The 10,551-nt window shown below is 38.0% G+C and overlaps 1 protein-coding gene across 2 annotated transcripts in view; it reads left to right on the top strand.

Annotated features, from left to right (window-relative positions):
- The window catches only part of ZNF474 (zinc finger protein 474), a 66,260-nt gene that overhangs the window by 2,130 nt on the left and 53,579 nt on the right, over positions 1-10,551 (top strand). For both annotated transcript variants that reach the window (XM_010846288.1, XM_010846289.1), the window contains exon 2: positions 5,677-5,881. The gene's annotated coding sequence lies outside the window, so the exon portion shown is untranslated. The remainder of the gene's footprint in view (positions 1-5,676; positions 5,882-10,551) is intronic.

Raw genomic sequence — 10,551 nt, forward strand, 5'->3', positions numbered from 1 at the left:
ACTTAGGTTTTGGACTCTGCTTGGATTGATTATAGTCATCAGATCTTGAAGTCAGTCTGAGGAATTTGTACTCTCAATGGGATGATTGAGAGAGGAGAACATTTCTGTGGTGGGAGGGTAACAGTGTTAAGTGCATCAAAGTCATTGTGGGCAATGGGAACCAAGGAACCCTTCTAGATGAGTTGATCAAGATGGCACTCATGATGTTCTAAGATGATGCTCCAGTGAGAAAAGAGGGTAGGAACCAGACGATAGGCTAGAGAAAGTGTTTAAAATGAAAGGAGATATGAGGAGAATGGGGGCAGTGGCTTAGACTCATCTTTATCAAGAAGAAGGTAGGTGCCCACAACATAGATTGGTTTCTTTTAATTAATTTATTTTAATAGGAGGATAATTACTTTACAATATTGTGATGGTTTCTTGCCATACATCAACATGAATCAGCCACAGGTATACATTTGTCCCCCCGCCGATCCTGAACCCCCCTCCCACCTCTCTCCCCATCTTACCCCTCTAGGTTGTCCCAGAGCACCAGCTTTGGGTGCCCTGCTTCATGCATCAAACTCGCACTGGTCATCTGTTTTACATGTGGTAATGTATACATTTCATTGCTATTCTCTCAATGTTTTTAAGACAGAGGATACCTGAGACTCTGACAGTGGAGGGTAAGAAGCCAGAAGAACAAAAGAAATTAGATGTTGTAGAAAGGAGACACCAACCAGGGGAGCAAAATTTCAGAGAAGAAACATGCATCCCCTGGAGACCTGTGGAAAGAATTAGAGGGAATCCCCTTATAATTTACTGTTTTCAATTAAGAGGCTAAAATGCCCTTCATAAAATACACATGAAAAGGTAAAGTATTAGACTGTTATCAGCTGGGAACACTCTAATTTAAACCAGCTTTAGAAATCTGTGGGTAATACACTAATGATTAAATATTTATTAAACATTTATCATTCACATGCCCTAAGGATTTGGACTTCTGCCAGTTCTCTGGAAAGGCAAACTTATTTCAAAATGTTTACATTATATTACATAGAAAACTTTGACTATTAATCTGGACTTAACATCTTGTAACTTCTTGTCATCTTCAGCCAAACTGGTCACTGTTATCTCTCATAACAAAAAAGGTGTGTGCCCAGTTTAGTGGGCTAATGTTGACTGAGTGCCTGCAATTCACAAGTACTGTGTTTCAGACCTGGCTTGGTGGCTGTTGGGAAGAAGGTGGAGTAGCAGGGTGGGGAGCTGAGCCAGGACGCCTGGAGGGCCAGAGCTGTGATGACTCCTCCAGACTCACAGCTAGAATCTCAGGCCCTTGAAACAAGGAGGTTTTACAGCACAGTATATACAAAATATTTTATTATTGGTAGAGTACTAGATATCAGTACTGAAGAAATATCCTCTGTCCTTAGGAAAGGGGATCAAAAGAAAGAAACCCTTCTCTTTGGCCTGCCAATGTTTTCACTGTGTCAGAGATAAAGCAGGGGAGTCCTTTGACTAATTTTTTTATTGGAGTCTGAGTTTCAATCTGTGGCCCATAAACAAATAACTTAATGTCCTCAGCTTAGATGCCTCATCAGTTTAAAATAGACCAATAATATCTTCTTGCCTGCAGACAGTTGGCTGCGCTGGATGCTATTTTAAAGCCCACTTGAGCTCTAAGAGTTCTATTTCTATGACAAAGCCACTCAGATGCATAGAAAATATAGTGTGTTTATTGCCCCTTTTCAAAAAGTCCATTTTTCTCTTGAACACAGTTAGGGACAATTTACTGTGCTTTTTAGTTCTGGTAATTTAGGAAGGGTTTCCATGGTTTCTGTGGTCTCCTGGTCAGTTTTTCTGTGCATCAGCTTGACGATAGATTATCTGAGGCCAACATTGTCAGCTCTTTGGATGAATGTCTCCCAGGCATGTATTCCCCCAAGGGGCAGTAAAAATTGGCTTGGAGGGTGATGTAATCTTAGATAATATGTTGGTTTGTAGGCCACCAAAGGGCTGCAATACATAATCAGATATAAGGCATATCTATGGTATTAAAATTTGATGGTGATGAAATCCAGGAGAATTAGGAAAAAAAAATATAAAAATACTTGGAAAGTGAAAGTGTTAGTCGCTCAGTTGTGTCCGACTCTTTACAACCCCATGGACTGTAGCCCGCCAGGCTCCTCTGTTCATGGAACTCTCCAGGCAAGAATACTGGAGTGGGTAGCCATTCCCTTCTCTGGGGAATCTTTCCAACCCAGTGATCGAACCCAGGTCTCCCACATTGTGGCAGATTCTTTACCATCTGAGCCACCAGGAAAGCCAAAAATACTTGGAGGGGGAGCAATAATAATAATAAATTTTAAAAGTGTTGAGAAATACTGCCCTGGGCAAAGAGTCCTGAGGGAGGGTAGGGTTATAAGATCTGTTGGGTTAGGATCCCATCACATACAACACATTTTTTTATTTTTTTAAAAGTTTTTGAAGTCTGTATTTAAAGTCTATCTTCCCCCTTTCTTTCTAATCTCCTACAGGACAAATTTTTTGCAATGGTTTAAATTTAGACATTTTCAAATTTACTTTACATAAAGACTTTTCTTGTGACAAAAGCCACATCTTGAAAAACGACTGTCTCTTTTGAGGTCGGACTGTTCTGTCTGGCAGTCTAGCAGAGAGGCTGTGCAGGAGGCAGAGGAAGGAGAGTTGCTGAGTAAGAGAAAGACACATGTTTCGATCCCAGATTTGCTTTGGGTTAGCCTTGCAATTAGGGGAAAGCCCAGGAAAGCCCTGGAAGCCCAGTTTCCTCATCTGTTTAAAAAAAAAAAAGGCTGCTAATGCTTCCTGCTGCAGCATTCTTGAAGGTTTTGAGACAACTGATGGGTGGTTTGGTGCTGGCCGTTTCTGAGTTAGGCAGTAAGGCAAGGGGCAGAAGAAGACAGTAACTGGCAAGAAGAGGACATGATGCCCAGTTTACCTATTTTGTGAAACTTCACAAACATCCTGTTTGAGTTCTTTCTGCTGCTGTTATAAAAAAAAATTTTTCTTCCACACAGCATGTGGCCCCTGCCCAATTTAAATAAACTCAAAAGGACTATTAGTAACTTTCAGAGTTAAGATTTGGGCTTTGCATCAATCAAGAGACATCAGGACAGTCAGAGATACCAGCAAGGAACAGCGTTTCTCTTGGTCTATAAAATCACGGTGATTTATCCTTTTAATGAAAAAAAAAAAAAGGGGGGGGGGGGGCTTGCTGAGGCACAACAGCTGTGGTTTTATGAGGGGAAAGTAATCCAGAATTCCTTTTGGGGGGTCTGTTGCCACAAGGGGTCAGTTCTGGATTATTGGTGTAGGCTGGCATCATCCTACAGCGACACAAACTTGACTGTACATCCAATAGCTTGAAATAACTTGCAGTTGTTTTAGGCGAGGAAAGCTCAAGCAGTACCAGACTTGACTAGCTCCGTTTAAGTAAGGGCTTCAGTATTATTGATCTGAGGTCGACTTGAATGTCTGGAGCGGGAACAGGAGAAGGCTAACACCATTATTTTTAAGCTTGCACTGGTTTCTGGTTGCCCACTTAGCACATGTGAGCAGTTTAACTGTCGCCATGAATCAAGGGCTTCCCCCACTCCCAAGGTTATAAATAGAGATGGATAAATATTTTGGATCCATCAGCCTCCAAGTATTCTTCAGATGTTTTGGGTTCAACCAAACAGAATACATTGTGCTGAGCACATTCTCCCTTGATTTTTTGAGGATTGTGTATGATTTATGGGAAATGGAATCCATATGTTTCTGCTTCATTTACACTTAAATCATCAAAAGATTGTGTTGTAAAGCTGTGTGATGTCCAAGATAGCTTTTGAGCTTGATTTTTTAAAAAATAAGCTGCTTCAGAGTTTTTGTTCCTTTAAAAGTTAGAGAGGGAGAAGAGAAAGAGAGATACCTAGGAAGGCCTATTTAGCCAAGATTAAATAAATTTGAACACCAGGAAGTTCAATTTAAGCTGAAACTACAAACCGAAGAATTTCAAGTGGGTCCAGAACTGGGGAAAATACAAAGGTTCCTCTTCTCTCACTTTCCGAAGTGTCCCCAACGAATGCAGAAAAGCAGCTGGCCACTCAGCAGCCGCGCTAAGGGAAGGGAGGGCTGTGACTGCACTGTCAGTGACCCAGCTGACTCATGTGCCCACTGCCCCGAGAGCTGTTGTTCTCGGGCCTCCTGAGAGCAGTCCCTCCCGTCCAGATAAAGAACTCTTTGCCCTATTTTAGCATGGAAATATCTGCTCTCCTGGTGTTTTCCCGGGGTTGTCCTGTCCCACGCCAGCATTTCCTGTTTGTTCTTCTGCCATCTGGCTCAAATAGCTGGCCACTGGACTGAATACTGTGTGTGCACTTGGGGTGGTGTTTACTTATTGGGCTAAATGAGAAATATCTCATTTAGCTCACAATAGGGCCAAGAAGGCATGCAGTTTGTATAAAGTACAAAATATGTTAACTAGGGACCTGCAAGTTTGTAAGAAGCCAAATGTAAGACTAAGTTTTCTTTCCCCATCTCAATATTTAGTCACTGTCATAGCAGCTGTTTAGTTATTTTAGGTATGCTTTATCATCTACGTATGGTCTCTTTTGAACGGTTTTGGGAGAAAAGCATCCAAATTAGAACTATTTTATGTGATAGTATAATTGAAATATCTTTAAATCTCTGTCGAGGACACATCTGCTCATCTCTAGAGCATTATCTAGTGTTAGAATATGGAACTTCATTATCCAGTGAGGTCTTTAGACTGTGTGGTCTGAAGTTATTTCAACAGAATTAGTAGTCCTGTGAATTACCTGTATATCCCAATTCAGTTATCTGGGGGTGAAGGATAGGATTTTGGAATCTAGAAGGTTAGAATTTTCTCGCTAATTCCTAGCCCTAAGGAACATTTAATAAAATGTTTCTTAAGGTCATCATCCAGTGATAACTGCTGTTAACATTTTTGTATATGTTCTTTAAGCACATGTATGTCGACATGTGTGCATACACACATACACAGAGTTTAATGAGATCATATTTATTCTGCTTTGTAGTTTCTCTTTTTCATTTAGAAACATATTATGGACTTCTTCCTAAGTTAGTAAACTGACCTTATGAGTTTTTAATATTTACAGAATTAGAAAATAATTTCTTAGAATTGTACCATGATTAGCCTAATATCTTAGAGTATTTTTAAATGTAGGGTTTTAAAAAATATTTTAGAGACATTTTTTAAATGTTGACCTTAGTTTTTAGCAATGGTTTCTATATCTTAAGACACATTAGAAAATAATTATCTTCTATCTCTTGCATTTTTGTTATATTTCACACCAATACATCCTTTGAGAACCATGGAGAATATCCATTTCCTTTTAGAAGAGGTCAAGGTCTCCTATTTTTAAACATTCTAGAAAAGATCAGTAGAATAATCAGTATTTTTTTTTCTTCTTTAGGAAAAAAGGAGTGTTTCTCCATTCCATTGCCAAGAATGGCTTAAATCAATCTGCATCCCTTTTTGTGATGCTTAGTCCACTGGTAAAACTCCCAGAGTCAACTTCAAAGAAAGCTGAGGTCCATACCTATTTTGCCATCCGTTTCTGAGTTTCTTCTCCCCTTGTTTTGGAGTTTCCAATCTGTTACTATAGAACTCAGTCCTGTTCGTTTTGTTGACAGGTTGCCAGGATACATCCAGGCGACAAAGGCAGGGGTTCCTGCTCCTGGCAGCCAGCCTCACCTCCTAAAAGAACTCCTGCAAGAGGGGATGTGAATTCTGGAGCTCCCAGCTGTTCTACTCCTGTTTCCACCAGCTACCCCACCAAGGGATTCAGCAAGCCATGACAAAAGCCGAAATAGAAAAATAAAGAACGAGTATTACAAGGTGAGGCTCCCAGAAGGTGTGTTCTTTCTCTGTTGTCTGGTAGCTAATCAGTCTCAAGTCTTATCTTTCAACTAGCAATAATGACCTTAATCTCTTCCACTTCCTTCTCACCACTATGTAGGGATACTTGCTTGCTATAGAAAAGGAATCCAAAGAAAAGTAATCCATTCTTGAGTTAAAAAAATAACCCTCAAGTACTATTAAACAAATGAACAAATACGGTTTTACTTCACTGGATGATTTTGGCAATAATGTGAACTATGAATTAAATGTTTTAATTACTAAAAGAATCAAATTCCACTTAAGGGGTCGATATTTAAAATTTTCTTCAAAGAAAAGTCGATAAAATACATTTTTAACATTTATCAGAATTATATAGCCCAGAAAGTTTCCTCACAGGCCTTCCAGTCAATCCCCCTTCCATAGGCAACCACACTTCTCATTTCTATTACTATGAGAATAATTTGGCTGTTCATGAGTTCTATATGAGTAGAATCATTCAGTGTATATTCTTGTATCTGACTTCATTGGCTCAGAAGAATGTTTCTGAGACGGTTCCTGTTGCTATGTATATAAGCAGTTCAATTCCTTGTATAGATGAGTATTATAGCATTATAGAATTATTATACAGCTGTTTATCGATTTTCTTATTAATTGATATTTGGTTTGTTTCCAGGTTGGGGCTCCTATAACTAAAGCTGCTCTAAACATTCTCGCACAAGTCTTTTGGTGGACATGTGTTTTCATTTATCTTGGGTTCAAACCTAGGACTAAAATTGATGGATGATAGGGTAGATGTATGCTTAACTTTATAAGGAATATGAAATGATATGGCACTGTGGTTATAATTTATATTTCCTTCATGACTAAAAATTAGTTAAGCATTTTTTACACGAGCTTGTTAGAGACTTGTATCTCTCTTTTGTTAACTATCTATTCATATTTCTTGTCCCGTTTAAATGTTTCTTCTTTTTATATCATCTTCATTGATATATAATTCACATACAATAAAATACACTCATTTTAAGTACACAGTTTAATGAGTTTTGAAGAGTGATTTTATCCATTTTATCACCAATGATACAATATAAGAACATGTCCATTAACCTTTGTAGTTCATTCTCTGCCCACCCAGCCACTAAGTAATCACTGATCTACTTTCTGTCACCTACAGATTAGCATTATCTGTTTAGAATTTTATATAAATGAAATAATTCATACATTCTCTTTTGCATATGATCTTTTATTTGGCATAATATTTTTGAAAGAGATCTATGTCATTGTATGTGATTTGTTTATTTGTATTGTGGAGTAATATTCTGTTATATGAATGCATCATAGATGATTTATCCATTCACCTGTTAACCTGTGTTTATGTCATTTGTAATTATTTAGGAATAGAATGTCCATGTTATCAGCTAGATATAGATTTGACTTTATGAGAAACTGCCCAAAGGTTCTACAGAATGGTTGTAATATTTCATACTCCTATCAGGCATATATGAGAGTTTCTGTTTTTTTCACATCCTAACACTTGGTATTGACAATTTAAAGTTTTTTAGCCATTCTAATAACAGGAAAATGCAAATTAATTTTTTTAGTTTAATTTACTATTATTTGTAGCTTCCCTGTTGGCTCAGACAGTAAAGTGTCTGCCTGCAATGTGGGAGACCCGGGTTCCATCCCTGGGTTGGGAAGATCTCCTAGAGAAGGAAATGGCAACCCACTCCAGTACGCTTGCCTGGAGAATCCCACGGATGGAGGAGCCTGGTAGGCTACAGTCCATGGGGTCACAAAGAGTCGGACACGACTGAGCGACTTCACTTTCTTTCACTATTATTTCATGAGCTTATTGATATTTTATACATTTTCTTGTTGTTGTGAATAGTCTATTCAAAGCTCTTGCCTGTCTTGGGCAACCCATGTTGGGTTGCTTGCCACATATGTGTCAAATACATGCATTGCAAAAAATTCTTCCCAGTCTGTGGCTTATCTTTTAGTTTTCTTAATGATATTTTTTAAAGGATAGATGTTTCTAATTTACATGAAGTACACTTTTAAATTCTTTTATGTTTAGTGCCATTTGGTTTCTTTGTCTAAGAAATCTTTGCAAATATTGAGATCATAAAGTATTTTCCTATACTTTCTTCTAGAAGCTTTATAGTTTTAGTTTTTATATGTAGTTCTGTGATTCACCTTGAGTTAGTTTCTGCGTTTGGTGACAGTAGATGGTTGATACTAATTTTTCTGCCACATGAATCCAGTTGTTCCACCATTATTTGTTTAAAAGATTTTCCTCTCTTTATTGAATTATCTTGGCATCTTTGTCAATATGAATTGACCACATATGTGAATCGACCATTTATTTCTAGACTCTATTCCATTACATCAATCTAAACAAAACTTGATAGGATTATAGTTGCACTGATGTCTTTATTGGCATCATTAATTTTTAATAAGCCAGTTATCTTGGCTTGTGTGTATGAAAAGTGTTCATCGCTCAGTCGCGTCCAACTTCAAAACAGATATACACGTTGAGTGCTTCCATGACTGTTTCCCAGTGGAACCATGCATAAGAGTTTAAATCAGATTGGGCATTCTGTCTCTTATGTTTTCCAAATCTCCTCCTAGACAGTAATCTGATCTTAAGCTATTCTGTGGTAAGCAAAAACCAAAAATATATGGTTATAAATTTAATCAAGAATGATAATCCCAGTAAAAGGGATGCATTTTTCAAACCCATTTGTACAAAATGTGGCTTGAACTTAATTTTCATTCATTCATTCATTCAATAATTTATTGTCTACTGTTTTTCAGACACTGGTCTAAACAAGGAAAGAGGGGAGAAAAATATTTGTTCATAATTTCTACAAGGAAACAATACTTATAATCTCTACTCTCTTGCCTATTTAACAGCGTATACCTCACAATTATAGAGAAAAAAACCTATGCCTGATAAAATAAACATTGGATAGAATGTTTTTACGCATTCCTATGAATTTACAGAAAATTATCAGCACTCAGAAGTTTACTAAAGAAAAATACTTCCTCAGGCTTTTCAAGTTTGCTATCCCTGTCATAAAACATCCATTTCTTTTAAGCCCGAGAATGTAAACTATCCCTTCTATCCATTTGAATTTTCCAACCTGTTTTGGAAGTTGAATCTTATATATTATTTCTAAGAGAAATTTGTTCAGAAACTGGACTTTAATATGACCATTTCTTCTCTGGATTTATATAATTTAAATGAATATTATTTTATTCTAATATTATTATTTTAAAAAATTTCCCCAAACTCCCTGGTGAATAAAACATTTTTAGGCATTTTGCAGTTCAAGAGATAAGTCGTAAGTGGTGAAGAATGTGAGCAATTCCAGAGCACCCTTCCTGAGGCAGCAGAGGAGATTCCTGTGGAGTCTTAAAGCCGTAGACAAACTTTTTCTAAACTACAGCATACAAGTACAGCAGAATGCACACACGGTGTTGGGGGCAACAGGAAGGGAAATGTAAAGGAGGCACATTGTTAGCAGGTTAAAAGTGACAACAACGCAAATAGAATGTCCAGAGTCAGTGCAGCCAAACATTTATTTCAGAGAATTCTAAAAGGAGGCCTATGGAGTTCTCGCAAACAAAACTTGTTAGGATTGTGGTTGCACCGAGTGCTATTTTGTACATTCACATTGATGAATAATTGGATGTTTCACTGTTAAAATGGAGTGTTCTCGTTTGTGTGCTCTAATTCAGAGGTTAGGAAACTTTTCCTATAAATGGCCATATAATAAATAATTTAGGCCTCGTAGTCTGTCTGCTCTGCAGTGGTAAGACAAAAACAATCAAGACAAATACACCAATGAACAAGCATGGCTCTGTGCCAGTAAAACCTTATTTACAAAAAAAAAAAAAAAAAGATGGACAGCTGGCCAGGTTTGACCAGGGAACCCTAGACTGTCGACCCTTGTTCTAATCTTCAAGGAATTCTAATGAAATACTTTGCAAAATTGTATATTGACATATAAAGAACCATGGCCTTGAAACTATTCTTCCTCTGAGTGCCCGGTACTATAGGGCTATGTTCAAAGAAAATATGACTTCCAAGGAGAATTAAGCTTTGAAAGTCATCTGCATTCAGAATGCATGTGGTCAAAAGAAACAATATACGAATTAAATCAGTTAAGGAAAACCTAACTTTGTTTCTCCTTCAGTTTTCTTCCTAGTCCTACAGCACCTAATACATGTGTCTACCTAGTCATAAAGCCACCTCTGATGTGCTTGTCTAGCTCTGTTCTTGGGAGGAGCTTCATGCCATAGATGCAGGTAGCTCATTTCTTGTTGAATAGTCTTTACCATGGGGTATAGGGCTTGGTTCAGTACACAGTCCTTGGCTGGATTCTCATTTCTATTGGATTTGGTATATAGGTAATCCAGCCTCAAGATCCTTGGGCAGTTGGGTCCAGGACTGCCTACTGAAACCAAAATCTGTGGATCCTCAAGTCTCTTATACAAAATGGTATCAGATCAGATCAGATCAGATCAGTTGCTCAGTCATGTCCGACTCTTTGCAATCCCATGAATCGCAGCACACCAGGCCTCCCTGTCCATCACCAGCTCCCGGAGTTCACTCAGACTCATGTCCATCAAGTCAGTGATGCCATCCAGGCATCTCATCCTCT

This window comes from Bison bison, unplaced genomic scaffold, assembly GCF_000754665.1.
Source record: "Bison bison bison isolate TAMUID 2011002044 unplaced genomic scaffold, Bison_UMD1.0 scf7180017864235, whole genome shotgun sequence".
In the NCBI taxonomy this organism is placed as follows: domain Eukaryota; kingdom Metazoa; phylum Chordata; class Mammalia; order Artiodactyla; family Bovidae; genus Bison; species Bison bison.